General features: G+C 47.7%; 1 protein-coding gene across 3 annotated transcripts in view; it reads left to right on the plus strand.

Annotated features, from left to right (window-relative positions):
* Positions 1-11,046: 11,046 nt before the first annotated feature.
* Positions 11,047-26,502, plus strand: part of LOC141271904 (uncharacterized) — a 90,321-nt gene continuing 74,865 nt past the window's right edge. For 2 of the 3 annotated variants that reach the window (XM_073682126.1, XM_073682128.1), the window contains exon 1: positions 11,047-11,121. The gene's annotated coding sequence lies outside the window, so the exon portion shown is untranslated. The remainder of the gene's footprint in view (positions 11,122-26,502) is intronic. The other variant, XM_073682127.1, reaches the window with a different exon arrangement.

Here is a 26,502-nt window from a genome sequence, read left to right on the forward strand (position 1 = left end):
ACAGGAGGCAGGTCATACTGATGTCATGATCAGTTAACTTACGGCAGTCAATGGTGCAAAATTTTCATTCAGAATCGGAAACAGACAACTTTTTGAATGGGATTTTACTTAGAGAGATAGAGTAATTACACATGCAGCAATTTTTATGAAAAAGTATAAATCCATTTATTTTACATATATGCTGACAAACAATTAAAAACAATTATTTAGCAGACAGTGAGCCATAGTAAATAATGAACCGATCAATTGGGGTGGTTTGCAGGTTTACAAATATATATCCTGAGTGGTATTAACATCAGTTAAATCACATTGCAGTAAACAGTTTAACACCAGTCTTTTTAGTAATCAGAAGGGCTTTATCTTCCCCTCTCCACGGGAGGTAGCAAACAGAGCAGAGAAAACACAAGTCACAGTTTAACAGCACACCATTATGTGTATATATATCTCAGTCTATGCCTCAGGTGCAATCATAAATACAGGCTGCAGACTATCAATGCTCATGTGCCCAGTACACAGTTACCCTGTGCTGAAATGTCAGACCCCAGTTAGTGTCACCTCACTGAATCAAGCAAGAATATCTCATTTTGTGGTGTTAGCAGTGTTGAATCATGCTATTACCAGTCAGGAAGGCTGTTAGGACCCACTTACCACGTGACCCCTGGCCCCAATGCGCATTTCGCACTAGCTTCCTCAAGGGGGCGAAATGCGCATTGGGGCCAGGGGTCACGTGGTAAGTGGGTCCTAACAGCCTTCCTGACTGGTAATAGCATGATTCAACACTGCTAACACCACAAAATGAGATATTCTTGCTTGATTCAGTGAGGTGACACTAACTGGGGTCTGACATTTCAGCACAGGGTAACTGTGTACTGGGCACATGAGCATTGATAGTCTGCAGCCTGTATTTATGATTGCACCTGAGGCATAGACTGAGATATATATACACATAATGGTGTGCTGTTAAACTGTGACTTGTGTTTTCTCTGCTCTGTTTGCTACCTCCCGTGGAGAGGGGAAGATAAAGCCCTTCTGATTACTAAAAAGACTGGTGTTAAACTGTTTACTGCAATGTGATTTAACTGATGTTAATACCACTCAGGATATATATTTGTAAACCTGCAAACCACCCCAATTGATTGGTTCATTATTTACTATGGCTCACTGTCTGCTAAATAATTGTTTTTAATTGTTTGTCAGCATATATGTAAAATAAATGGATTTATACTTTTTCATAAAAATTGCTGCATGTGTAATTACTCTGTCTCTCTAAGTAAAATGCTTAATAATGGAGTTAGCATGATTTATATCAAAGTCTGGTTCTTTTTTTTGGTACATTATAACTTTTTGAATGGGGTTGCACTACGTCTATTGATGCCTATGATATAAGATAGGGATGACTGCATGATCAGGCTAATGGATAGCACAGGAAGCCATGGATAGCTTATTACCCCGCTCAGAACCTTCTGAGCAGTCTGCCAACCACCGGCCCTGTAAGTGTCTGGCTGATGAGTGCACTTACTTATTAAAGGCATTTACTGGCTGGTTACCACGGTACACTAGTGCAGCCATGGTTTAGTGTTGTATGTTTATTTTACAGGGTGAAGGTTCCTTTGTGCAAAATCAAAGCCAAAAGTTAGGAAATGCGAAATTTGCTTCAAAACGCTGGTGGACTCATACAAGAAACCCCTTCATAAATAATGCACAAATAAAGTAGTGCAAGACGAAAAAAACGGCTATTTCTGTCAAACTTAGAGCTGTTATCAGACAAGATGTACAGTTGTTATTATTTTTGCTAAACCTGCATCCAAGTTCGGGCTGTCATACTCCATATTTTTCATACAAATCCTCAGAGAACGAGGAGAAATCAGTTAATATGCAAATGAAAGAGGATAAAAAAAAATCTTATTTCTCTTCATAGTATTGCGGACTCTACCAAGCAGGATCTCATGTCTTATGAAGTTAGAGGTAAAGGCAGAACTAAGAACCATTCAGGAAGAAATGTTCGGTGGGCTCAAAACACCGTAAAAGAATGGTCTTTACCATACACGGCTATATTAAGATGTTAATTCTGGATTAGTGGAAACATCCTGAGAGGAAGATAGTGGTTCCAAAAGAAATAAGGGAATGACATGTGTGAGGAACAACTTTGGAGGATAAGATGAGGGTCTTATCTTTCAAAGATATATAGAGACATCCATGAAAGTTCTGAAAGACTTGGGATGCATCTTGAATTTAGAAACGTCCATCCCACAGAAAAGTATTCCTAGGAATTATTCTGGATTTAAGACAACAGACTTCTTATCTCCCAGACGAAAAAAGAAATTCCTTTCAAGAAAAAAAATGTGCTTGCGAAAGGAAATATGTCTGGTCTATCAAGGAAGCAATATCCATCCGGTGGGTGATGACAGCTTATATCCCAGCAGTATCCTGGTCCCAATATCTCTCCTACCCACGTCAGTCACAAATTTTGAAGGTCTGGAACGTGGCTCAGAGGATGACCGATACAAAGATGAGGCTGTCTCCAAGCGCAAGGAAATATCTAGACTTGTGGATTCATCTAGCCAACCTGATGCAAGGAGTACAGTGCAGTTAAGATCAATGTGTTTCCGTAACCACAGATGCAAATTCTTGGGGTTGGGCAGCACAGGTGGAAGACGTGTTACTTCAGGGCCAATTGTTTTTCATACTACAATGGCATGTAAAAGTTTAAGCACCACTGGTTACTGTTATTGTGAACAATTAAGCAAGTTGAAGATAAAATGATCTCTAAAAGGGCTAAAGTTAGATGACACATTTCCTTTGTATTTTAGTCAAAAAAGTGTAATTTTTTACATTTTAAAAATTACAAAAAGTTCATAATAAGTTAGTCATTTTTACCAGGGGTGCCCAAACTTTTAAATGCCACTGTATGTAGAATTAAGAGCTGTTTGGGAGACCCTCAGAAGATCAAAAGATTTGATCTTCCTAAAGCATCAAGGGGGAACAAAATACAGAAGACTTCAGAGTTTGGTAAACTGCATCTTCAGATGGTTTGATCGATTGACTTACTCAGCTGCTCTCAGAGGTAGACACAGGAACACTTGGGGTTAAAGTCTGTGGCTGGTTTATTACTTCATAAACCAGAAAACAAAATAGTAACACAAAACGGCCCTCTTTGGCATAATTGAAAATCAACAGCACGTAGAAAGTCTTTTCCACTTCGGCTCCGGCCTTGTGGAAAATAACACACTTTAGCTCACACTTGAGCACCCTAACACACACACACACAGAAAAAAACTCAGTGCTTGGATATCTAACCTACTGAACCACACCCCTTGGGGTTGGAGATATGGTAAGTAGCCATCCTGCTCAACTCTTACAAGTACTCACAAAAAAAACCCTGTCATGGGTGATTAACCCCCCTCAGCACATAACATGCTGGAGAGAAACTTCTGGGTTTTATACATCACGGAAGATAGCAGTCTTCGTGACGCATATCTCCCCTCACACACAGTGCCAGTGACCCTGTCACATATTCCCCCCCTTGCCCAAACCGGGGGTTTTGGCAACTTCAGCCACCAAACAGGGAATTTGGGAGAGGGCATCTGTGTTACCGTATAACTTCATTCCTGCTCTACGTAGAAACTAAAGTCCTGGAGGCCTAAGAACCACCTAGTCACCTGGGCATTCTTATCCTTCTTTTCCCTTAACCATCTCAGAGGTGCTTGGTCTGTCACTAGTTTAAACCTACGGCCTAGTAGGTAATACTTCAGTGTATCAATAGCCCATTTTATGGCTAAGCATTCTTTCTCGACAATGGCATAGTTTTTCTCACAGAAAGAGAGTTTCTGGCTCAGATACAGGATGGGATGTTCTTCCCCATTTATTTCTTGAGACAGCTCTACTCTCAACCCGACTTCTAACGCATCTGTTTGGGTCACAAATTCTTTGCTGAAGTCCAGTGTGACCAGGACCGGATGTTTACACAGAGCCAGCTTCAGCTCTTGGAATGCCAGCTCTGTCTCAGCAGTCCATTTGGCCATCGTCGATTTGGTGACTTTAAGGATATCCGTCAGTGGTGTGTCAATTATGGCGAAATTTGGGATAAACCGCCGGTAATATCCCACAATTCCAAGAAACACCCTCACCTGCTTCTTGGAAAGCGGTTGTGGCCACTTCTGTATTGCCTCGACCTTGTTTACTTGTGGCTTGCTGTTGCCTCTCCCGACGATATAGCCTAAGTACTTGGCCTCTTTCTTCCCTATGGCACATTTCTTTGGATTTATAGTAAACCCTGTTTTTCTCAGAGCATCCAGAATCGCTTGTACCTTTGGTAGATGACTACCCCCATCTGGGCTGAACACCACAATGTCATGGAAGAAAGCTGCGGCATACTTCTTATGTAGAGCTAGGATCTGATCTGGAAAGTGACTGGGGCCCCCTGCAGTCTGAAAGTCATTCTAGTGTATTGAAAATGCCCATCAGGTGTTGGCCTTCTGAGGATCTGCCAGTAGCCCTTTGTCAGATTGAGGGTGGTAATGTACCTCGCAGGACCAAGCCTGCCTCTCAATGAGTTCATTATCATGGGGCATCGGATACGTGTCAAACTTGGACACTTCATTCAGCCTGCGGTAGTCGTTGCACAACCGCCACTCCCTGTCTGGCTTTGGCACAAGGACGATGAGACTTGACCACCCGTTTCACTCCTATATCACACTGAGGTCTAGCATTCTCTTCACCTCGTTAGAAATTACCTCACGACATGCTTCGGGAATTCTTTATGTCTTAACCTTCACACTTATATGCGGCTCTGTTAGAATGTCATGCTCCACCACCTGCGTATGCCCCGGCACCTCTGAGCACAGGTCACGGTTCCGCTGCAGCAGTTCTCTACCCTGTTGCTTCTGGGCCGGCGGTAGAGTCTCCGCAATCGTGACATCCTCCACTTTGGCTTTGGGACTGGCTCCGAGGCAAGGAGCTTCCAGTGTTTCCCGATCTCGCCACGGCTTCAGCAAGTTCACGTGGTATACTTGGTGTGGCTTCCTTCGACCTAGCTGGTGGACCTTGTGATTAACCTCGCTAAGTTTTTCCACCATCTCGTATGCGCCTTGTCACTTGGCCAGGAACTTGCTCTCGACCGTGGGGATAAGCACCAGAATGCGGTCCTCAGGCTGGAACTGCCTCAGCCTCACTGATCGGTTATACACCCTTGCCTGTGCCTCCTGTGCCTGAAGGGGATACGCCTTCACGATAGGCATCACTTTTGCCATTCTCTCCGGCATCTCGGCAACATGCTGTATGATGCTCAGGTGGGTGTAACCTTGGCTTCCCAGGTTTCCTTGGCGATATCTAGGAACCCTTGTGGATGTCGACCATACAGGAGCTCGAACGGGGTGAAGCCAGAGGCTTGAGGCACTTCACTGACAGAGAAGAGCAGGAACAGAAGCAGATAGGACAGTCAAGACTGGGACTTCTCAATGACCTTCTTGAGCATAGCCTTTAAGGTCTTACTGATGCGCTCCACTTGGCAGTCCGTCTGCAGATGGTAGACTGAGGTTCGCAGCTGGGCAATCTGGAGGACCTTACACAGCTCCTTCATCACTTTGCTCATGAAGGGTTTCCCTTGGTCCATCAAAATCTCCTTTGGCAGGCCTGTCCTAGAAGAAATATTGACAAGCTCTGGCCTATAGACTTGGCGGTTGAGTTCCTTAGTATTACAGCCTCTGGGTAATGGGTCGCATAGTCCATAACTACAGGACCTACTAGGTATATCGCAATCCTCTCAAACGGGACTTCTATAAACATGTAATGGGGCTAGTGGACTTCGGACGTGGGAAGGGGGAGCAGTTATCTGGCAGGGGGTGCAGGACCTACAATAATTTAGGATCTTCCGATAGCATCCGGACCAATAGAACCTCCGCATTATCCTCTCCTGAGTTTTCTCTAACCCCAGATGTCCCCCCAAAACATGCAAATGGGCCATGTCTAAAACTCTCCTTCGTTAGGGTCCTGGAACCAACAGCTGCTCCACTATCTCACCTCCCCTCAGTTTGGTCACCAGATACAATAACCTCCCCATTAACTGCAATATCTGGGAATCTGGTCTCCGCCCCTGGCTTTTGAGCAACCCCGATACAGACTGTAACATTGTTACACGCCCACTTTAAAGTAAGGTCCCTAACTTAAGCAGTCCCAAAGTTCTCTCTGGACACTCCCCTCAGGGAGGTTGGCCTCTTTGGTCACCGTCTCATCCTCCTCCCCGGCAAGGACACACGGGGAACTCATCCACCTTTGAATTCAACGGGGTTTCTTCCTGAGGGATCTGGCTTTTCTCAGAGAGACTTGGTACGGCCCCCTTTTGCCACAAGTCCCAAAATAAGGAAAAATCCCACCCCAATATGACTGGATGTATCAAGTCCTGGAGTACCCCGACCTCATGGGACTGGACACCACAGTCTGTTCCCATGGTTACGCTGGCCACAGACTAGTTCTTGGTGTTTTCGTGTATACAGCGAACACCCACAGATTTGGCAGGGATCAACTGGTGGGGAAGCACCATTATCGCATTAATTGACATGGCACACGCCTGCGGGTTGACAGTACACACTACAGGCCGAATGCGCGTAATAGGAACGTCGTCTGCAGTCCATTGGTTCAGGGGACATGTGACACAGGGCAAGTACGTGTTCAGGATTGTGACATCGCCAACAGACCACGTCCTTAACAACAGCCTTTGCGGGACCCTCAGCGAGATTGGGATACCCCCGTTTGTGACTCTAGACCCCCTACATGGTGAGCCTGCCCCCTTTGGGTATTCCAGTACAGGGAAGTGACTATGTTCGATTTCCCGAGGGATTTCTCAACAACCTGGTACCTCTCTACTAGGCCAACTAGATTGTCAGCGTTCCAAGGGTCATCCTGGGCAACCCAGGTCTCCACTGGCCTGGGAAGGGAGTGGATGAATCTGTCCATCACCACACATTCGACTATCTGGGAAGGAGTGGAAGACTCTGGCTGCAACTACTTTTGGAAGTAACAAGTCAAACATTCTGTGAGCGAGGGGGTTTATTGCCAGCATATGCCCAGTGGTGGACTCGCTGGGCTCTTACCAACATAGTTACTCCCAGGCGTGCCAAGATTCAAGATTTCAGTCTTTAACGTGGCGTATTCCTTAGCATCCTGTAGTGCAAAGTCATAATGAACTTTTTGGGGTTCCCCGATAGAATATGGCGCCAGCACCTCCGCCCACTGCTCTGGCAGGAGCTGCTCTCAGAGGTAGACACAAGAACATTTGGAGTTAAAGTCTGTGGCTGGTTTATTACTTCATAAACCAGAAAACAAAATAGTAACACAAAACAGCCCACTTAGGCATAAGTGAAAATCAACACCACGCAAAAAGTCCTTTCCACTGCGGCTCCGACCTTGTGGAAAATAATACACTTCAGCTCACACTTGAGCACCCAACAAAGAAAAACTCAGTGGCCGGATATTTAACCTGCCGAACCACACACTTGAGGTGGAGATATGGCGAGTAGCCGTCCTGACCATCTCTTACAACTACTCACAAAAACCCAACCCTGTCATGGCTGATTAATCCCTCTCAGCACATAACATGCTGGAGAGAAACGTCTGGGTTTTCACATCATGGAAGATAGCAATCTTCGTGACACATATCTCCCCTCACATACATTGCCAGTGACCCTGTCACAATGCGCAGAGCTAAATATCTTATCCTTTACAGAGGTTCACTTAAAAGGGAAAGAGAATACCGGCTGCAGATCTCTTAAAGGGAATCTGTCAGTAGGATCAACCCTCCTAAGCCTATATGGGCACACAGGTCATAGGAAGCTGAATAAAATTATACCTTGATATGTGTGATCCAATGTCTTATTCCAGAGAAATCCACATTTTTCTTATATGTAAAAGATCTCTTCCAGGCTTCGGGGAGGATGTTGCCTGGAAAGTAACTCTGCCTCTAGATATTATTTTAAATAAAAGGAGGTATTACCAATGTGTGATAAGCAGGGCCGCCATCAGGGCATTACTGCCCTTACTGGCGTATGGGGCCTGGTGAGCAGAGTGGGGCCCAGACTGGGCCCCCCTCTTTCTTCTTCTGCTCACCTGGCCTCAGGGGAAGCTTTCTGCTAATTTAGGAACTGAACGTGCATTCTTGGACGCACGTTCAGCTGAAATCTATTGCTGTGCGGGAAGCCGATAGCTTCCCGCACCACAATAGTTAACAGCTGCCAGCCAATCACACGTCGCCGGCGTATGACGTCACTGCCATGCACCGGTTATTCCGCGCCTCAGGTGGATGAGGGAGAGGATGCTGCTGGATCGCAGTATACTTTTTTGTAAAGCCACACTAAGGGGGCAGAATGGACAATCCTAACTCCAACCCTAACGCAACTATAACCCTAACCCCACCCTAACACAACTATATTGGCAAAGAATGGATTTTTTTTTTTTTTCATTTTATAATTTTTATCTAAGGGGATGACAAAGGGGGATTTTATTTATTTATTTTTGGCTTTTGATCACTGTGATCGGGTCTATCACAGTGATCAAAAGGAACCAATAGGAAAAAATTTCCGGCTGGCAAATCTGCGTATGCGCCCGCCATTTTTTTTTCAGGAAGATGACGAGGAGGGCAACCCAGGATAGACTGAGTTGGCTGGGGGGACATCATTTCTCTCTCCTCTGACATGCATATCATGTCAGAAAAGAGAGAAATTAGTTTAACAGCAGGCAGTTTTTTTTCGTGATCGCCGTTATTCATTTGTGCGCAACAGCCTTATCCCTGATCACCGTTTTAAAACGGCAATAAGGGAAAAACGCCCCTTAACGGCCGCCGTTTTAATGCGTATTGTCATTAAGGGGTTAAATATGCACGGTTCTGTTTTGTATCTGTTGTACACACGGCTCCACTCCATATATAGAGCACCGTACACCTCGTACACACACGGCTCCGCTCCGTACACGTCATACACACGCGACTCCGCTCTGTACACATCATACACACGTGGCTCCGCTCTGTACACGTCGTACACACGCGGCTCCACTCCATACATGTCGTACACACGCGGCTCCACTCCGTACACGTCGTACACACGCGGCTCCGCTCCATATATAGTGCTCCGTACACCTCGTACACACGCGGCTCCACTCCGTACACCTCGTACACACACAGCTCCACTCCATATATAGTGCTCCGTACACCTTGCACATATGCGGCTCCACTCCATATATAGTGCTCCGTACACCTCGTACACACGCGGCTCCCCTCCTTATATAGTGCTCCGTACACTTCGTACACACGCGGCTCCGCTCCATACACCTCGTACACACGCGGCTCCACTCCGTACACCTTGTACACACACAGCTCCACTCCATATATAGTGCTCCGTACACCTCGCACATATGCGGCTCCACTCCATATATAGTGCTCCGTACACCTCGTACACACGCGGCTCCCCTCCTTATATAGTGCTCCGTACACTTCGTACACACGCGGCTCCGCTCCGTACACCTCGTACACGCGCGGCTCCGCTTCGTACACCTCGTACACACGCGGCTTCGATCCATATATAGTGCTCTGTACACCTCGTACACGCGCGACTCCGCTCCGGACACCTCGTACACACGCGGCTCCCCTCCTTATATAGTGCTCCGTACACCTCGTACACGTGCGGCTCCGCTCCGTACGCCTAGTACACGTGCGGCTCCACTCCGTACGCCTAGTACACGTGCGGCTCCGCTCAGTACGCCTCGTACACGCGCGGCTTTGCTCCATATATAGTGCTCTGTACACCTCGTATACACGCGGGTCCGCTCCGTACGCCTCGTACACGCGCGGCTCCGCTTCGTACACACGCGGCTTCGCTCCATATATAGTGCTCTGTACACCTCGTACACGCGCGGCTCCGCTCCGGACACCGCGTACACACGCGGCTCCCCTCCTTATATAGTGCTCCGTACACCTCGTACACATGCGGCTCCGCTCCGTACGCCTAGTACACGTGCGGCTCCGCTCCGTACGCCTCGTACACGCGCGGCTCCGCTCCGTACGCCTCGTACAAGAACGGCTCCCCTCCTTATATAGTGCTCCGTTCACCTCGTACACGCGTGGCTTCCCTCCTTATATAGTGATCCATACACTTCGTACACACGCGGCTCCGCTCCGTACGCCTCGTGCACATGCGGCTCCGCTCCGTACGCCTCGTACACACGCGGCTCCGCTCCGTACACCTCGTACACACGCGGCTCCCCTCCTTATATAGTGATCCGTACACCTCGTACACACGCGGCTCCGCTCCGTACACCTCGTACACACGCGGCTCCGCTCCGTACACCTCGTACACACGCGGCTCCTCTCCGTACACCTGGTACACACGCGGCTCCTCTCCGTACACCTCGTACACACGCGGCTCCGCTCCGGACGCCTCGTACACACGCGGCTCCGCTCCGTACACCTCGTACACGCGCGGCTCCGCTCCGCACACCTCGTACACGCGCGGCTCCGCTCCGCACACCTCGTACACGCGCGGCTCCGCTCCGTACACCTCGTACACGCGCGGCTCCGCTCCGTACACCTCGTACACGCGCGGCTCCGCTCCGTACACCTCGTACACGCGCGGCTCCGCTCCGTACACCTCGTACACGCGCGGCTCCGCTCCGTACACCTCGTACACGCGCGGCTCCGCTCCGTACACCTCGTACACGCACGGCTCCGCTCCGTACACCTCGTACACGCGCGGCTCCGCTCCGTACACCTCGTACACACACGGCTCCGCTCCGTACACCTCGTACACGCGCGGCTCCGCTCCGTACACCTCGTACACACACGGCTCCGCTCCGTACACCTCGTACACACACGGCTCCGCTCCGTACACCTCGTACACACGCGGCTCCGCTCCGTACACCTCGTACACACGCGGCTCTGCTACATCCACACTGTAAACCCCTCCTGACCCCACACATAACCTTCCCCTCATCCAGCACCATGACAACCAGCACAGCAGAGTCCTGCATCCACTGAGGCCCCTGATCATGTGACCCCTGACTCCTCCCCTCCTATGACCTCATCACAGGTCCTGTGCGCACAGAACAGCCATATATGTGGTGGTGGCTCTGCAGGTGGAGGTATGTGGACGTTAACCCCTTTTTTACCGGAGAAACCTCCTTTCCTGTCAGGATGAGGTTGCCGTCTCTGTATTACAAGACTTATTGAGGGATATCGGTGCTATTATTGATGGTTTTGATCTCCGGACCCCCTGTGATAAGAGAACCCCTCTTCTTACCTCATACGGTCCCGGGTTGCAGCTTTGGCTGCTGTTCAGACTCTGGTGTAACGTGATGGAGTCGCTCTTTCCAGCTGCCTTAAATCATCGGGAATTAATAAACGCGAGACCGAACTCACAAGAGGCCACATGACGTCCTGAGGGAATCTCACACTAATAATAGTTACACAGTTAGGCCTCATTCACACGGCCGTGTTGTTGCATCCGTTTTTTTCACAGATACTGCACGTACAGGTGCTTCTCACTAAATTAGAATATCATCAAAAAGTTAATTTATTTCAGTTCTTCAATACAAAAAGTGAAACTCCCATATTATATAGAGTCATTACACACAGAGTCATCTATTTCAAGTGTTTATTTCTGTTAATGTTGATGATTATGGATTGCAGCCAATGAAAACACAAAAGTCATTATCTCAGTAAATTAGAATACTTTATAACAACAGCTTGAAAAGTGTTTTTAGAATCCGAAATGTTGGCCTACTGAAATGTATGTTCAGTAAATGCCCTCAATACTTGGTCGAGGCTCCTTTTGCATCAACTACTGCATCGATGTGGTGTGGCACGGAGGTGATCAGCCTGTGGCACTGCTGAGGTGTTATGGAAGCCCAGGTTGCTTTGATAGCAGCCTTCAGCTCGTCTGCATTGTTGAATCTGGTGTCTCTCATCTTCCTCTTGACAATACCCCATAGATTATCTATAATAGATTCTCTATGGGGTTAAGGTCAGACGAGTTTGCTGGCCAATCAAGCACAGTGATACTGTTGTTTGTAAACCAGGTACTGGTACTTTTGGCAGTGTGGACAGGTGCCAAGTCCTGCTGGAGAATGAAATTTCCATCTCTAAAAAGCTTGTCGACAGAGAGAAGCATGAAGTGCTCTAAAATTTCCTGGTAGACGGCTGCACTGACTTTGGTCTTGATAAAACACAGTGGACCTACACCAGTAGATGACATGGCTCCCCAAACCATCACTGATTGTGGAAACTTCACACTAGACCTTAAGCAGCTTGGATTGTGTGCCTCTCCACTCTTCCTCCAGACTCTGGGACCTTGATTTCCAAAAGTAGTGTAAAATTTACTTTCATCTGAAAACAACACCTTGGACCACTGAGTAACAGTCCAGGTCTTTTTCTCCTTGGCCCAGGTAAGACGCTTCTGGCGTTATCTATTGGTCATGAGTGGCTTGACACAAGGAATGCAACACTTGTAGCCCATGTCCTGGATACGTCTGTGTGTGATGGCTCTTGAAGCAATGACTCCAGTAGCAGTCCACTCCTTTTGAATCTCCCCCCAAATTTTTGAATGGCCTTTTCTTAGCAATCTTTTCAAGGCTGTGGTTATCCCAGTTGCTTGTGCACCTTTTTCTACCACACTTTTTCCTTCCACTCAACTTTCCATTAATATGCTTGGGTACAGCACTCCGCCCATATTTAACATTGCAGAGGAGAGGAGAAGCTCATCCGTGAGAAACACTGATTACCCTTATGGTAAAAAACTAACACACGGATCTCACACTAATGCAAAACTCTGATTACACCAGGACCATTTTTTCCCATATGTGTTTAAACACAGACGTGTGAATGATGCATTAGATGGGTTGAAAAAAGACTGAGCTCCATCAAGTTCGACCTTTCTCCAACAGTTCTACATTCTCCATCACTAAATTATTTATTACCCACAATGCCATTTGTTGTGAGAAAAGTATCCAGCCATATATAAAAGGCTGAACTGTGTCTGACATTACATTCAGGAGCAGTCAGACTGTGGAATGCCGACCAGATAAGACAGTAAAGAATCCTTTCCTATTTAGCTGGCAAAATCATCTTTGGACCAGTAAGTAATGCCCATTGGTCCTTACTATTATCTTTGGAAGGAATAAGTCATGTGCTAGTGGTTTGTACTGACCACACATATATTTATACATGTAAATGAGATCTCCTCTGAGGCGTCGTTTTTGTAAGCTAAGCAAGCTCAACTTTTTCAACCTCTCATCATATGAGAGGCCTCCATCCCTTGTAATAATTTAGTTGCTGCCTTTGGGCTGACTCTAACTTCTGAATATCCTTTTTAAAATAAAGCCCACAACTGGATGCCATATTCTAGATGTGGCCTCACCAGTGATTCATAAAGAGGTAACAGTACCTTGGGATCGCGGGATTTTATCTCTCTTTTTAAACATCCTAAAATCTTGTTTGCTTTTGTGGCTGCTGCTTGACATTCAGTAATGCTGCTCAGTTTACTTGTAACCAGAATACCCAAGTCCTTCTCCTGTTCTGTAGTCCCGAGTATACTCCCATTTAATGTATATGCAGCAATATAATTACTCCGTCCTAGGTGCATTACTCTACATTTATGTATATTAAACCTCATCTGCCAAGTGATTGCCCATTCAGTCATCTTATCCAGATCGTTTTGCAATATTGTAAGGTTGAACTGAGATTTTAATATCCTACATAGTTTGGTGTCGTCAGCAAAGACTGACACTTTACTCTCAATCCCATCACCAAGGTCATTAATAAAGAGGTTTAAAAGAATTTGTCCTAGCACAGATCCCTGCGGTCCCCACTGCTGACTATATCCCATTTAGAGGATGTACCATTTTTAACAACTTTTTCTTTCTTGTTTCGTATCCAGTTTTTTTTTTTACAATCTGCATATAGTTCCCCCAAGTCCTTGCTTCTGTAGCTTCAGTATAAAGCTGTTATGTGGTACAGTATCGAATGCCTTTGCAAAGTCCAGATACAGTAAATCACATCAGCCGCATTACCAACATCCAGATTTGCACTTACCTCCTCATAGAAACCCAACATGTTGGTTAGACACAACTTATCTTTCATGAATCCGTGCTGGTTGTCAATTATATTATTCTCTGCAATATATTTCTGCCGGTCATCTCTTATAATGCTTTCTTATAATTGCCTAGACCCACTTGTTGACCTTTCTTAAATATCGGTACCTCATTGAATGTTCTAGAATCTTGTGGTACCAATCTGTTACAAAAGTGTATAAGAATATAAGTTACAGCAGTCTGTCAATTACTGAGCTCAATATCAATGGATGAATGTCATCCTGGCCTCGGGCTTTGCAAGTATTTAATTTGCAGCCGTACTTCTCCTTATGTTAGTTATATCAGGTGGTAAACTTTGATTTCTGCCTTGCTGAATGATACCTGGCTGTAACATACCTGGCGGCGTCCTTGCATAGTGGTCCATCTCCCACTGTGCAAGAGCGCGCACTTGATCTCCAGTCCAGTCTGCTAGCCTGGCTTCCCTCCATGCTGTTTGCTTGCCTCTGTTTCTGCTGCTTAAGGGCGACGCCCGATCACTTCCTGTTTCTTGTACCTGCTGCGGGCACACCCCTTGTGCGTCCTCAGCCTATTGCTGTCTGTCACTTGGTATTTAACCCAGCTCCTCCCAGGAAACCCTGCCTGAGCATTGTGTTTCATTCAGTGTGCTCTTTCACTCTGAATGTGCCAGGTCCCTTTCTGTGTTTGCTTGCCTGCCTTTCCTGGAGGCTGTATTTCCAGGCCTGTTCCTTCCGCCCTCTAGGGGCTGCATACCTAGACCCGCTCCTGTGTCTTGTCTGTCCTGTCTGAACACGCTCCTAGCCTGTTCCTTCCGCCTTCTAGAGGCTGCATACCTAGACCCGCTCCTGTATCTTGCTACTGTGTCTGTTCTTGTCTTAATACTCTTCTAGCCTGTTTCCTGTTTTTCTCTATATCCGTACCTTTCCTTTTTCTGCAGAGTCTGAACTCGTACCTAACTCCTACTCGTTGTCCCTGTACTCCCGTTTGTGAGTTTGTGGTCCACTCGCTACTTCACTGCAAGTACCCTGTGGGTATCTGGTTCTGCCGTTCCCTTCCTATCTGTTCCGTGTGTACAGAGCCCTGTCTCCCCTGCTCTGCCTTGCTCACCGCTCCGGCGGTTCTTGCCTGCTCTGCCTTGCTCACCGCTCCGGTGGTTCTAGCCTGCTCTGCCTTGCTCACCGCTCTGGCGGTTCTAGCCTGCTCTGCCTTGCTCACCGCTCCGGCGGTTCTAGCCTGCTCTGCCTTTGCTCACCGCTCCAGCGGTTCTGGCCTGCTCTGACCCTTTGCTCACTGCTCCGGCCGTCTTGCTCCGCTCTGACCCTTTGCTCACTGCTCCGGCAGTCTCGCTCCGCTCTGACCCTTTGCTCACTGCTCCGGCAGTCTCGCTCCGCTCTGACCCTTTGCTCACTGCTCCGGCAGTCTCGCTCCGCTCTGACTCCTTTTCTCACTGCTCCGGCAGTCTCGCTCCGCTCTGACTCCTTTTCTCACTGCTCCGGCAGTCTCGCTCCGCTCTAACTCCTTTTCTCACTGCTCCGGCAGTCTCGCTCCGCTCTGACTCCTTTTCTCACTGCTCCGGCAGTCTCGCTCCGCTCTGACCCTTTGCTCACTGCTCCGGCAGTCTCGCTCCGCTCTGACTCCTTTTCTCACTGCTCCGGCAGTCTCGCTCCACTCTGACTCCTTTGCTCACTGCTCCGGCAGTCTCGCTCTGCTCTGACCCTTTGCTCACCGCTCCAGGCGGTCTTGTCCTGCTCTACTCTCGCTCACCGCTACTGGCGGTCTCGTCTTGCTCTGCTCTTGCTCGCCGCTCCGGGCGGTCTCACTCTGCTGTGTTTGTCCGCTGCTTCTGCGGTTCTGTTCCTGAGTCCCAGTCTGAACTGGATCCTATCCATTCTGTGCTCCAACCTGTCATACCAGCCAGTACCTCCCTGCCTGCATACCAGTCGTGCTCGCCAGCATCCACCCGTCTGTATTCCAGCCGTGTCTGCCTATATCCACCAGTCTGTGTGCCAGCCTAACCTGCCTGTTCCAGTATTCCCCTGTGTGGGTCAACAGCCGTGTCCAGGGTTTGACCTGGAGTAGCACCTGGTCCCTCTGCCCGGTTCCTCCCTGGTGCACTGGCGTCGTATGCCGTCGTGCGACCTTGGTCGGATCGGGCAGATACTTAGTTACGCCCCTCCAGGCACTCTCCGGTTCATGGCACAGTGGAATCACTACATACACACGCACACGCCACTCAGCCCGGGCGTGTGCATTACAGCATGCTCAGGCCATGGTTCCCATTGAGCTCCACGGCCTTCGCTCTCTGAGACTTTTTCCAGCGAATATGTGCATCTAGAGGAAATTTTTTTTTTTTTGCTACCAGCTGAGTTCCAGGCGAATTACGCAACCGTCCAGATGGATCTATCAGCACTCGTTCCTACGGATCCGCCGCGGTATTATGGGGATCCAAAACAAAGCCGTGCATTTGTGGAGCAATGCTTGCAACACTTCAAGTTCTACCCTCTTTGTTTTCCCACCGATCGGGTTAAGGTGGGATTCATTATGTCTAACCTAGCGGGTGATGCCTTAGAATGGATCAACCCCCTATGGGAAACACAGGATCCTATCCTCCTGGACCTTCAGGCCTTCCTGGTGGCCTTTCTAATGGTCTTCGATGACCCTAACCCGAAGACCCCTGCTGAAGCTTCACTTCCCAAAATCCCGGAGCAGCCCCGATGGGTAATGTGTGTGGGTAGCGCAATAGTCCTCCAGCCCAATGAGACTACTGCCCACCCAGAATCCACACAGGATGACTACGCTCTCCGGAATACTTCTCCCAACCTCAAGAGGCAGTCCAGACGTGCTAGGCGCAGAGGCAAGCCGTCACGCCAGGGTCTGTCCTCCCAAAGACCTCCTGATCCCAACCTTGAGGTTCCTGCTGAAGCTTCATTTTCCGGTATCCCGGAGCAGCCCCGACGGGTAATGTGCGTGGGTAGCGCACCAGTTCTCCTGCCCGAAGAGACTACTGCCCACCCAGAATCCACACAGGAGGACTGCCTGCACCCGGTATCTGATACTTCACCCACTTTAACCGATGAGCCTGTCCAAGGGTGCTCCGAAGCAGTGATTACCTCCGAGTCTGTGCACCTCCACTACCTGGCGGAGGACCCCCTGTTGCCTCCTGAATCCTCCGGAATACCACTTGATGACAAATGGAGAGAGACTTCCCTACACCCGGTACCCCATACTTCGTCCGCTCCGTCCTGTGAGCTTGACAATGGGTACCTTAAAGCGGTAGTTACCCCCGAGTCTCTACACTCCTCCGACCAGGCGGAGGACCTCCAGTTGTCTCCAGAACCCTTCGGGGTGCTACCTGGTAGCGAATGGACAGAGTCTTCCCTATACTCTGTACCTGATACCTCGGCCGCTTCGTCCAGTGAGTCCGACCTAGTGTACTCCGAAGCAGAGGTTATCCCCGAGTCTCTACACCCCTCCGACCAGGCGGAGAACCTCCAGTTGTCTCCTGAACCCTTCGGGGTGCTACCTGATAGCGAATGGACAGAGACTCTCCTATACTCAGTACCTGATACCTCGCCCGCTTCTTCCAGCGAGTCCGATCTTGTGTACTCCGAAGCAGAGGTTACCCCCGAGTCTCTGCACCCCTCCAACCCGGCGGAGGACTTCCAGTTGTCTCTTGAACCCTCTGGGGTGCCACCTGAAAATATGTGGAGAGAGACTTCCTTGTGTACTGTTCCTGGTACTCCACCCGTTTCGTCTGTTGCTGAGGATGGCTGGACAGGAGGTAGCATCCTAGCTAATCAGATGAGACCAGTTTTTCCTGTGAACAGTGGAAGTGATCTCCTTGAAGTGAAGGATTGGCCCTCGAATTCCCTGCGGAACATTCTGGCAGGCCTGAAGAAGAGGGGGCGTAAGGGGGGGGTACTGTAACATACCTGGCGGCGTCCTTGCATAGTGGTCCATCTCCCACTGTGCAAGAGCGCTCACTTGATCTCAAGTCCAGTCTGCTAGCCTGGCTTCCCTCCATGCTGTTTGCTTGCCTCTGTTTCTGCTGCTTAAGGGCGGTGCCCGATCACTTCCTGTTTCTTGTACCTGCTGCGGGCACACCCTTTGTGCGTCCTCAGCCTATTGCTGTCTGTCACTTGGTATTTAACCCAGCTCCTCCCAGGAAACCCTGCCTGAGCATTGTGTTTCATTCAGTGTGCTCTTTCACTCTGAATGTGCCAGGTCCCTTTCTGTGTTTGCTTGCCTGCCTTTCCTGGAGGCTGTATTTCCCGGCCTGTCTGAACTGGCTCCTAGCCTGTTCCTTCCGCCCTCTAGGGGCTGCATACCTAGACCCGCTCCTGTGTCTCGTCTGTCCTGTCTGAACACGCTAATAGCCTGTTCCTTCCTCCTTCTAGGGGCTGCATACCTAGACCCGCTCCTGTATCTTGCTACTGTGTCTGTTCTTGTCTTAATACTCTTCTAGCCTGTTTCCTGTTTTTCTCTATGTCCGTACCTTTCCTTTTTCTGCAGAGTCTGAACTCGTACCTAACTCCTACTCGTTGTCCCTGTACTCCCGTTTGTGAGTTTGTGGTCCACTCGCTACTTCACTGCAAGTACCCTGTGGGTATCTCGTTCTGCCGTTCCCTTCCTATCTGTTCCATGTGTACAGAGCCCTGTCCCCCCTGCTCTGCCTTGCTCACCGCTCCGGCGGTTCTAGCCTGCTCTGCCTTGCTCACCGCTCCGGCGGTTCTAGCCTGCTCTGACCCTTTGCTCACTGCTCCGGAAGTCTTGCTCCGCTCTGACCCTTTGCACACTGCTCCGGCAGTCTCGCTCCGCTCTGACCCTTTGCTCACTGCTCCGGCAGTCTCGCTCTGACCCTTTGCTCACTGCTCCGGCAGTCTCGCTCCGCTCTGACCCTTTGCTCACTGCTCCAGCAGTCTCGCTCCGCTCTGACCCTTTGCTCACTGCTTCGGCAGTCTCGCTCCGCTCTGACCCTTTGCTCACTGCTCCGGCAGTCTCGCTTCGCTCTGACCCTTTGCTCACTGCTCCGGCAGTCTCGCTCCGCTCTGACCCTTTGCTCACTGCTCCGGCAGTCTCGCTCCGCTCTGACCCTTTGCTCACTGCTCCGGCAGTCTCGCTCCGCTCTGACCCTTTGCTCCCTGCTCCGGCAGTCTCGCTCCGCTCTGACTCTTTGCTCACTGCTCCGGCAGTCTCGCTCCGCTCTGACTCCTTTGCTCACTGCTCCAGCAGTCTCTCTCCGCTCTGACTCCTTTGCTCACTGCTCCGGCAGTCTCGCTCTGCTCTGACTCCTTTGCTCACTGCTCCGGCAGTCTCGCTCTGCTCTGACTCCTTTGCTCACTGCTCCGGCAGTCTTGTCCTGCTGTACTCTCGCTCACCGTTCCAGGCGGTCTTGTCCTGCTCTACTCTCGCTCACCGCTACTGGCTGTCTCGTCTTGCTCCGCTCTTGCTCGCCGCTCCGGGCGGTCTCACTCTGCTGTGTTTGTCCACTGCTTCTGCGGTTCTGTTCCTAAGTCCCAATCTGTACTGGGTCCTATCCACTCTGTGCTCCAGCCTGTCATACCAGCCAGTACCTCCCTGCCTGCATACCAGTCGTGCTCGCCAGCATCCACCTGTCTGTATTCCAGCCGTGTCTGCCTATACCCACCAGTCTGTGTGCCAGCCTAACCTGCCTGTTCCAGTATTCTCCTGTGTGGGTCAACAGCCGTGTCCGGGGTCTGACCTGGAGTAGCACCTGGTCCCTCTGCCCGGTTCCTCCCTGGTGCACTGGCGTCGTATGCCGTCGTGCGACCTTGGTCGGATCGGGCAGATACTTAGTTACGCCCCTCCAGGCACTCTCCGGTTCATGGCACAGTGGAATCACTACATACACACACACACGCCACTCAGCCCGGGCGTGTGCATTACACTGGCACAGCCCATTCATTGAGTACACAGATGAAAAGTGCCTGTTTAACCCCTTTACGACCTTGGACGTATTGATACATCCACTGCTGCTTGTTTCTGGAAAACTCTCATGGAGTCAAAATCGTCACTACACCTGTATATAAATTCACAAAACGGGTATAATTTCCAAAATGGGATCACTTGAGGGGGATTCTGCTCTTCTAGCACTTATGCGGACTCCACATACAGAGCCCCTACTATCCTAGAAAAATTTGCGCTCCAGCAGGCAAATAGTGCTCCGTCCCCCCGAGTTTCACCGTATGGCTAAGAAGTACTGTACAGCCACATATGGGGTATGTCTCCATTCAACAGAAATTGTGGGACAAATGTTGGTGCAATTTTGATGGTAAAAATGTAATTATTTTTTTCTTCGCTGCCCAATGGTATAAAATTCTGTGACCCACCAGTGGTGTCAATATGATCACTGCACCCCTAGATTAATTCATTGAAAGGTATAGTGGGGTCTCGAATGGTGGGTTCTGTGTTCTGCCACCTCAGGGGCTCTGTCAATGTGACATGACATCCTCAAACCAGTCCAACAAAATCTGAAGTCCAATATATATGGTGCTTCTTCCCTTCTGAACTTGGCACTGTGCCTCCAAAGTCGTTTTCGACCACATGTGGGTTATCGGTGTACTTAGGAGAAATTGCACAACAAGTTTTGGGGTCCATTTTCTCCTGCTATCCTCTTAGAAATTAAAAAATGTGGGGCTAAAACAATTTTCACAGATCAATGTTATAAAATTATGTAAAGCACCTGTAGGTTCAAGGTTCTCACCACACATCTAGATAAATTCCTTGCGGGGTGTAGTTTCCAAAATGAGGTCACTTGTGTGGTTTTTCCACTGTTCAGGCACATCAGTGGCTCTCCAAATGTGACGACACCCGCAGAACAGTATTTTTACCCTACATATGGGGTATCTGCGTACTCGGAAGAAATTGCACAACAAATTTTGGCGGCCCATTTTCTCCTGTTACCCTTGTGAAAATAAAAAATATTGGGGCTAAAAGAACATTTTTTTTATTTTCACGGCTCTACGTTATAAACTTCTGTGAAGCACCTCGGAGTTCAAGGTGCTCACCACACATATATATGTTTCCTGAGGGGTCAAGTTTCCAAAATGGTGGGGTGTTTCCACTGTTTAGGCATATCAGGGGCTCTTCAAATGCTACATGGCGTCTGCTGATTATTCCAGCAAATTTTGCATTAAAAAAATTAAATGGTGCTCCTTCCCTTCCAAGCCCTGCCCTTTTCCCATACAATAGTTTTTCTCCATGTGTAGGGTATCGGCGTGTTCAGGAGAAATTGCACAACAAATTTTGTGGTCCATTTTCTCATGTTACCCTTGTCAAAGTAAAGAAAATTGTGTCTAAAGTAACATTTTTGTGAAAAAAGTTAGATGTTTATTTTTTTCCTTCCACTTTCCATTAATTCCAGTGAAGCACTTGAAGGGTTAACAAACTTCTTAAATTTGGTTTTGAGTACCTTGAGGGGTGCAGTTCTTAGAATGGTGTCACTTTTGGATATTTTCTGTCATATAGGCCCCCCCAATGTCACTTCAAATGTGGCGTGGTCCCTAAAAAAATGGTTTTGTAAATTTTGTTGGAAAAATGGGAAATCGATGGTCAATTTTTCACCCTTATAACTTCCTAACAAATCGTGCTGATGTAAAGTAGACATGTGGGAAATATTATTTATTAATTATTTTGTTTGACATAATTCTGATTTAAGGGCATAAAAATGAAAAGTTTGAAAATTGCTAAACTTTCGCCAAATTTCCGTTGTTGTTGTTTTTTTTTACAAATAAACACAAGTCATATCGAACAAATTTTGCCACTATCAGTGGGATCCGTTCAAGCGTTCCAGAAATATTACCTCATTAAGTGACAGTAGTCAGAATTATAAAATTTAACTGTGAAGAATATTCATGATAATCCCATGTCAATCATTGTGCCCTGTTTTGCAGGGGATTATAGAGGTCTACAATGTACAGCTGTAACCGGACACTTTTACAGCTAAACAAGAAGGGAGGGGGCTGAGGGACAGTAAAGTGACAAACCCCCCACCTTTTGCTGTGGAGCTGCCTCAGGAAGACCCCCTGTGGAACCCAGCCATGTGGCATGTCCTTTGTGTCAGACAAGTATAATTCAATACCAAGTTATAGGAATACGATGCATCCCAGCGATTCACCAAATAATTTTTTGGAATCAAATGAACAGGAGGAATGTCACCCTAGCTTCCAGCACAGTCTAGCACATAGGGATGAGGAGATACACGGCACAGCCTTTCAGAAACCTCTAGGGCCACTGTGTTTGGTCTCCCCGCGTAGCAGGGGCCTGGCTGGAGCCGATGACACCAGAACCAGCTCCCTAGATCCGTCCATTAAGGAAGTATATCCCATTTTACTTTTTGGAGTTTTTAGCTGAGAGAGGCCAGGGATGGAGATTTAGGTCCAGCTAGGGGGCAGGAGGAGGGAGGGGGGTGACCCATAGGGGCTAAGAGCTCCAGCAGCCCTAGCTCAGTGTTTTTTTTCCTGGGAGGTCAGGACAACAGGTCGTGTGGGAGAAGTCCTGCAACAAAGGAGACCACAAGCCTCCCATGTGGCAGCCCCTTCCCCGCAAGCCAGGCCTTCCATCTGACTGGTAAATGACTCTTAATAACTGCTTATACCTTTTGTACCACTACTATTGTTTGCATCTCTGATCATTATGTATGTATAACCCTTATGTATTTAATGTATTGTGTAGTGTGCCCTTAAGGCGATTAAATATATAATTTAACCTTGGGCTGCTCTTTTATCTCGATCCACGAACTCTTATTTCCATTGTTCGGTCCAACAAACACGCTACCGGGGCTGATTCCTGGCCCGATATAATCCCCCGGTCCGCTAATGGGAATTATATTTAATAGGAACTAGTGGCAGCTCTACCAGGCTGACAAGGTTCCACTTCACTGGGGCTAGTGAAGGGGCCTCTCAGCCTGTCAGGGGTGTGAGCGAGTGTGGTGCCACGTCAGTGACTGAGTGGGCCACCTCTTCTCACTCCCTGCCTTCCTGTACCCGTGTGGATGGGGGGTGTGTATGTAAAACTGTGCCAATCTGACCTTACACGTCCCCGCGGGGGGTGTGGAACGTCATGTTGGTGCAAAGGGCAGATCCGTATCATGTGATCCGTCTGACGTAATTATGACGTCAGGCGGGTGGCGAGGTGTGGTTCTTTCACAAGTGGTGGCAGCGGTGGGATTCCGCGGGATCTCTCTGGCGCCATTCATCACATTAACCCCTTTACAGCCTGTGACCTATTGGTACGCACAGGCTGTAATCCCCCGGTTCAGTGAGGGCTCCGGCGCTGAGCCCGCACTGAACGAGCACATGTCAGCTGATTATTACAGCTGACATGTGACCGCAACAGCCGCGGGTGGAATCGCGATCCACCCGCGGCTGTTAACATGTTAAATGCCGCTGTGAATCTCTGACAGCGGCATTTAACAGCGCCGCGCTGGAAGCGCGTCACTTACCCCGCCCATCGGTGACCCCGTCACGTGATCACGGGTCACCGATGGGTGGGCATGACAACCCAGGGCCTGCAGCAGACGCCTGTGGTTGTCATGAGCTGGTTGCTATGAGCGCCACCTAGTGGTCGGTGCTCATAGCACAGGACCATTTCTGCTACATACAGGTGATCTGCTGATCATCTGTATGTAGCAGAGGTGATCGGACAGTTGCTGCTTCTAGTCTCCTATGGAGACTATAGAAGCAAGCAAAAATTGAAAAAAAAAGTTTTTAAAAATATAAAAAAAAAAAATATATATATAAAAGTTTAAATCACCCCCCTTTCGCCCCATTCAAAATAAAATAATAATAAAAAAAAACCTACATACACATATTTGGTATCGCCGCGTTCAGAATCGCCCGATCTATCAATATAAAAGAAGAATTAATCCGATCGGTAAACGGCGTAACGAGAAAAAAATTCTAAACATCAGAATTAAGTTTTTTGTTCGCCGCAAAATTGCAATAAAATGCAATAACGGGCGATCAAAACATCGGATCTACCCCAAAATGTTATCAATAAAAATACAGCTCTGTCCACACAAAATAAGTACTCACCCAGCCCCAGAACCCAAAAAATGGAGACACTACAGGTCTTAGAAAATGGCGTTATATATATATATTTTTTTAACAAACTTTGGAATTTTTTTTCACCACTTAAATAAAAAAGAATCTATACAAGTTTGGTGTCTACGAACTCGTAATGACCTGGAGAATAATAATGGCAGGTCAGTTTTAGCATTCAGTGAACGTGGTTAAAAAAAATAAATAAAAACAACTGTGGTATTGCACTTTTTTGCAATTTCACCGCACTTGGAATTTTGGCCAATTTATGTGTTAAATGAGAATTCTTATTTCTATTTTCTGCAGCAGTAATGCAATTCAAATTTCATATATTTCATGTTTGCATACTATAGCGCTACAGAGTGCTACTTTATTTGTTGGTTATATATGGAGATGGCTACTGTTAGTAAGCATCTGTACACACCAGTTTTCTGTTTTGGAAGTGACGGTCAATCTTTTGAGAACTGTAAAATTTGGCCTGGTCTTGAAGGTGAAAACAAGCTTGGAGAGTAAAGGAGTTAATATCTCAGCCTTTTCTTTGTCCTCTATAATTATCTACTTAACATCTTTTAAGGGTAGATAAGATTTTTTCTTTTTGGCATTTAGATATTTTTTCAAAATGTTGTGATTTATTATAATATCATTGGTGATTTGTTTCTCTGTAGCCAACTTTGTAGCCTGATTTCTTTTTTAAATTTACAATATTGAGAGCTTTATACTCCTGGATGCTATTTTTGACTACTCGGCTTTCAAGGTTTTTAGAATGCCCTTTGTTATTGTTTTATAATAACTTGTACTATCCTATTGAACCATAATGGTATATTTTTACTCCTGTACACTTTCTTACCAGAGGATATACGTTTTCTACAGGATTTTAGTAGTATATCTTTAGACATGCCCCATTTATGTTCAGTATTCCCAGTTACCAAGTCTGCTAGACTAACCTCTTCCCTTAATTTTTCTGACCATTGCAGCCTGTCCTTACTGTACATATTGTAGCCGACATTGAAGTCGAGCCAATTCTCCATGAACCCAACCCTCTCCTTCACCAATTTCTAAGCCACTTATTTATCTTCCTAATCTTCTGCTGTCTTTCTAGTGATGATCGTGACTCCACCAGTATTTCTTAAAAAGACACCTTGGAGGTCCTGGACTTCAGCTTCTCTCCCAGTCCATTTTAATGGACCTTACATCTCCCTCTGACTTTATCATTGGTACCAATGTGTACCCTGACCTCCTGGTTTTTCCCCCAGTCCCACACATAAATTTTTCTATCTGACCCGCAATATGCCGGACCCGAGCACCCGGCAGATAACACACTGTTTGGCATTCACAGTCTCGGATGTAGATGACCATGTCTGTTCATCTAATTATAGAGTCTCCTACCACCAGGGTTGAACTGGAGTGTCTGGAACCCACAGGGGGAATTGACCATAGAGGCCCACCCTATCGCTATATGCAAATACCTGTTAGCCGTTATCCCCGTTATAGTGGAGCGTGGACTGTAAATCAAAGGCGGCTCCTGCACATCTACCGTGCGCCACTGTAACTGGGATGTACAGTTATGGTAGTTTGCATTAAAGGGTTCTTTGATGAAAACAAATCATCACCGATCCACAGGTTAGGTAGGAGATAAATTACTGATCGGTAGAATCTGAGCATTGGAAACCGCACCGATCAGAAGAATGGGGAAGTTTTATCCCCAACAGGACACTTTTATCCCCATTTTAAAATGGAGCAGCAAGTGGGATGTCTGACTGCAGCTCCATTCATCTTCTTTGGGGGCTTCCAGAAAAAGCCAAGTGGAGCCCCTTAGGGAATGAATGGATCAGTGGTCAAGTCATACATGCCGCTCCATAGTAATGGGGATAAAAGCTCCACATTTTGCAGATCAGTGCAGGTCCCAGCAGTCACCACCCCACCAATCAATAACATTTTTCCTTTGACCACGTTCACACATTCAGTACTGTGTAAGCCAAAACCAGAAGTGGAACAATCAGAGGAAAAGTCTAATAGAAACTCGTCACCACTTCTGCATTTATCACCCACTCCTGGTTTTGGCTTACAAATACTGAGGTAAAATACTGACCAGATACTGAATGTGTGAACGGGGCCTTAGAATAGGTGATTACTTGTTTTTACCATAGAACACCTGTAAATGCATATTTGCTACTGTGTAATAGTCACAGGACAGGGAGGGGTTAAACATCCAAGTATTTAATCTCTATTGGAAATCAAGAATCTTCCTCTTATTGATATCAGAGAGAAGAAATGGCCGCCATACACAACACAATCCACTATACCAAGACCAATACCACCACATACAAGGGATAAATACCGTCACACCGTGACCAGA

This window comes from Phyllobates terribilis, unplaced genomic scaffold, assembly GCF_046119375.1.
Source record: "Phyllobates terribilis strain yellow unplaced genomic scaffold, ASM4611937v1 Scaffold_5__5_contigs__length_657084704, whole genome shotgun sequence".
Lineage (NCBI taxonomy): Eukaryota > Metazoa > Chordata > Amphibia > Anura > Dendrobatidae > Phyllobates > Phyllobates terribilis.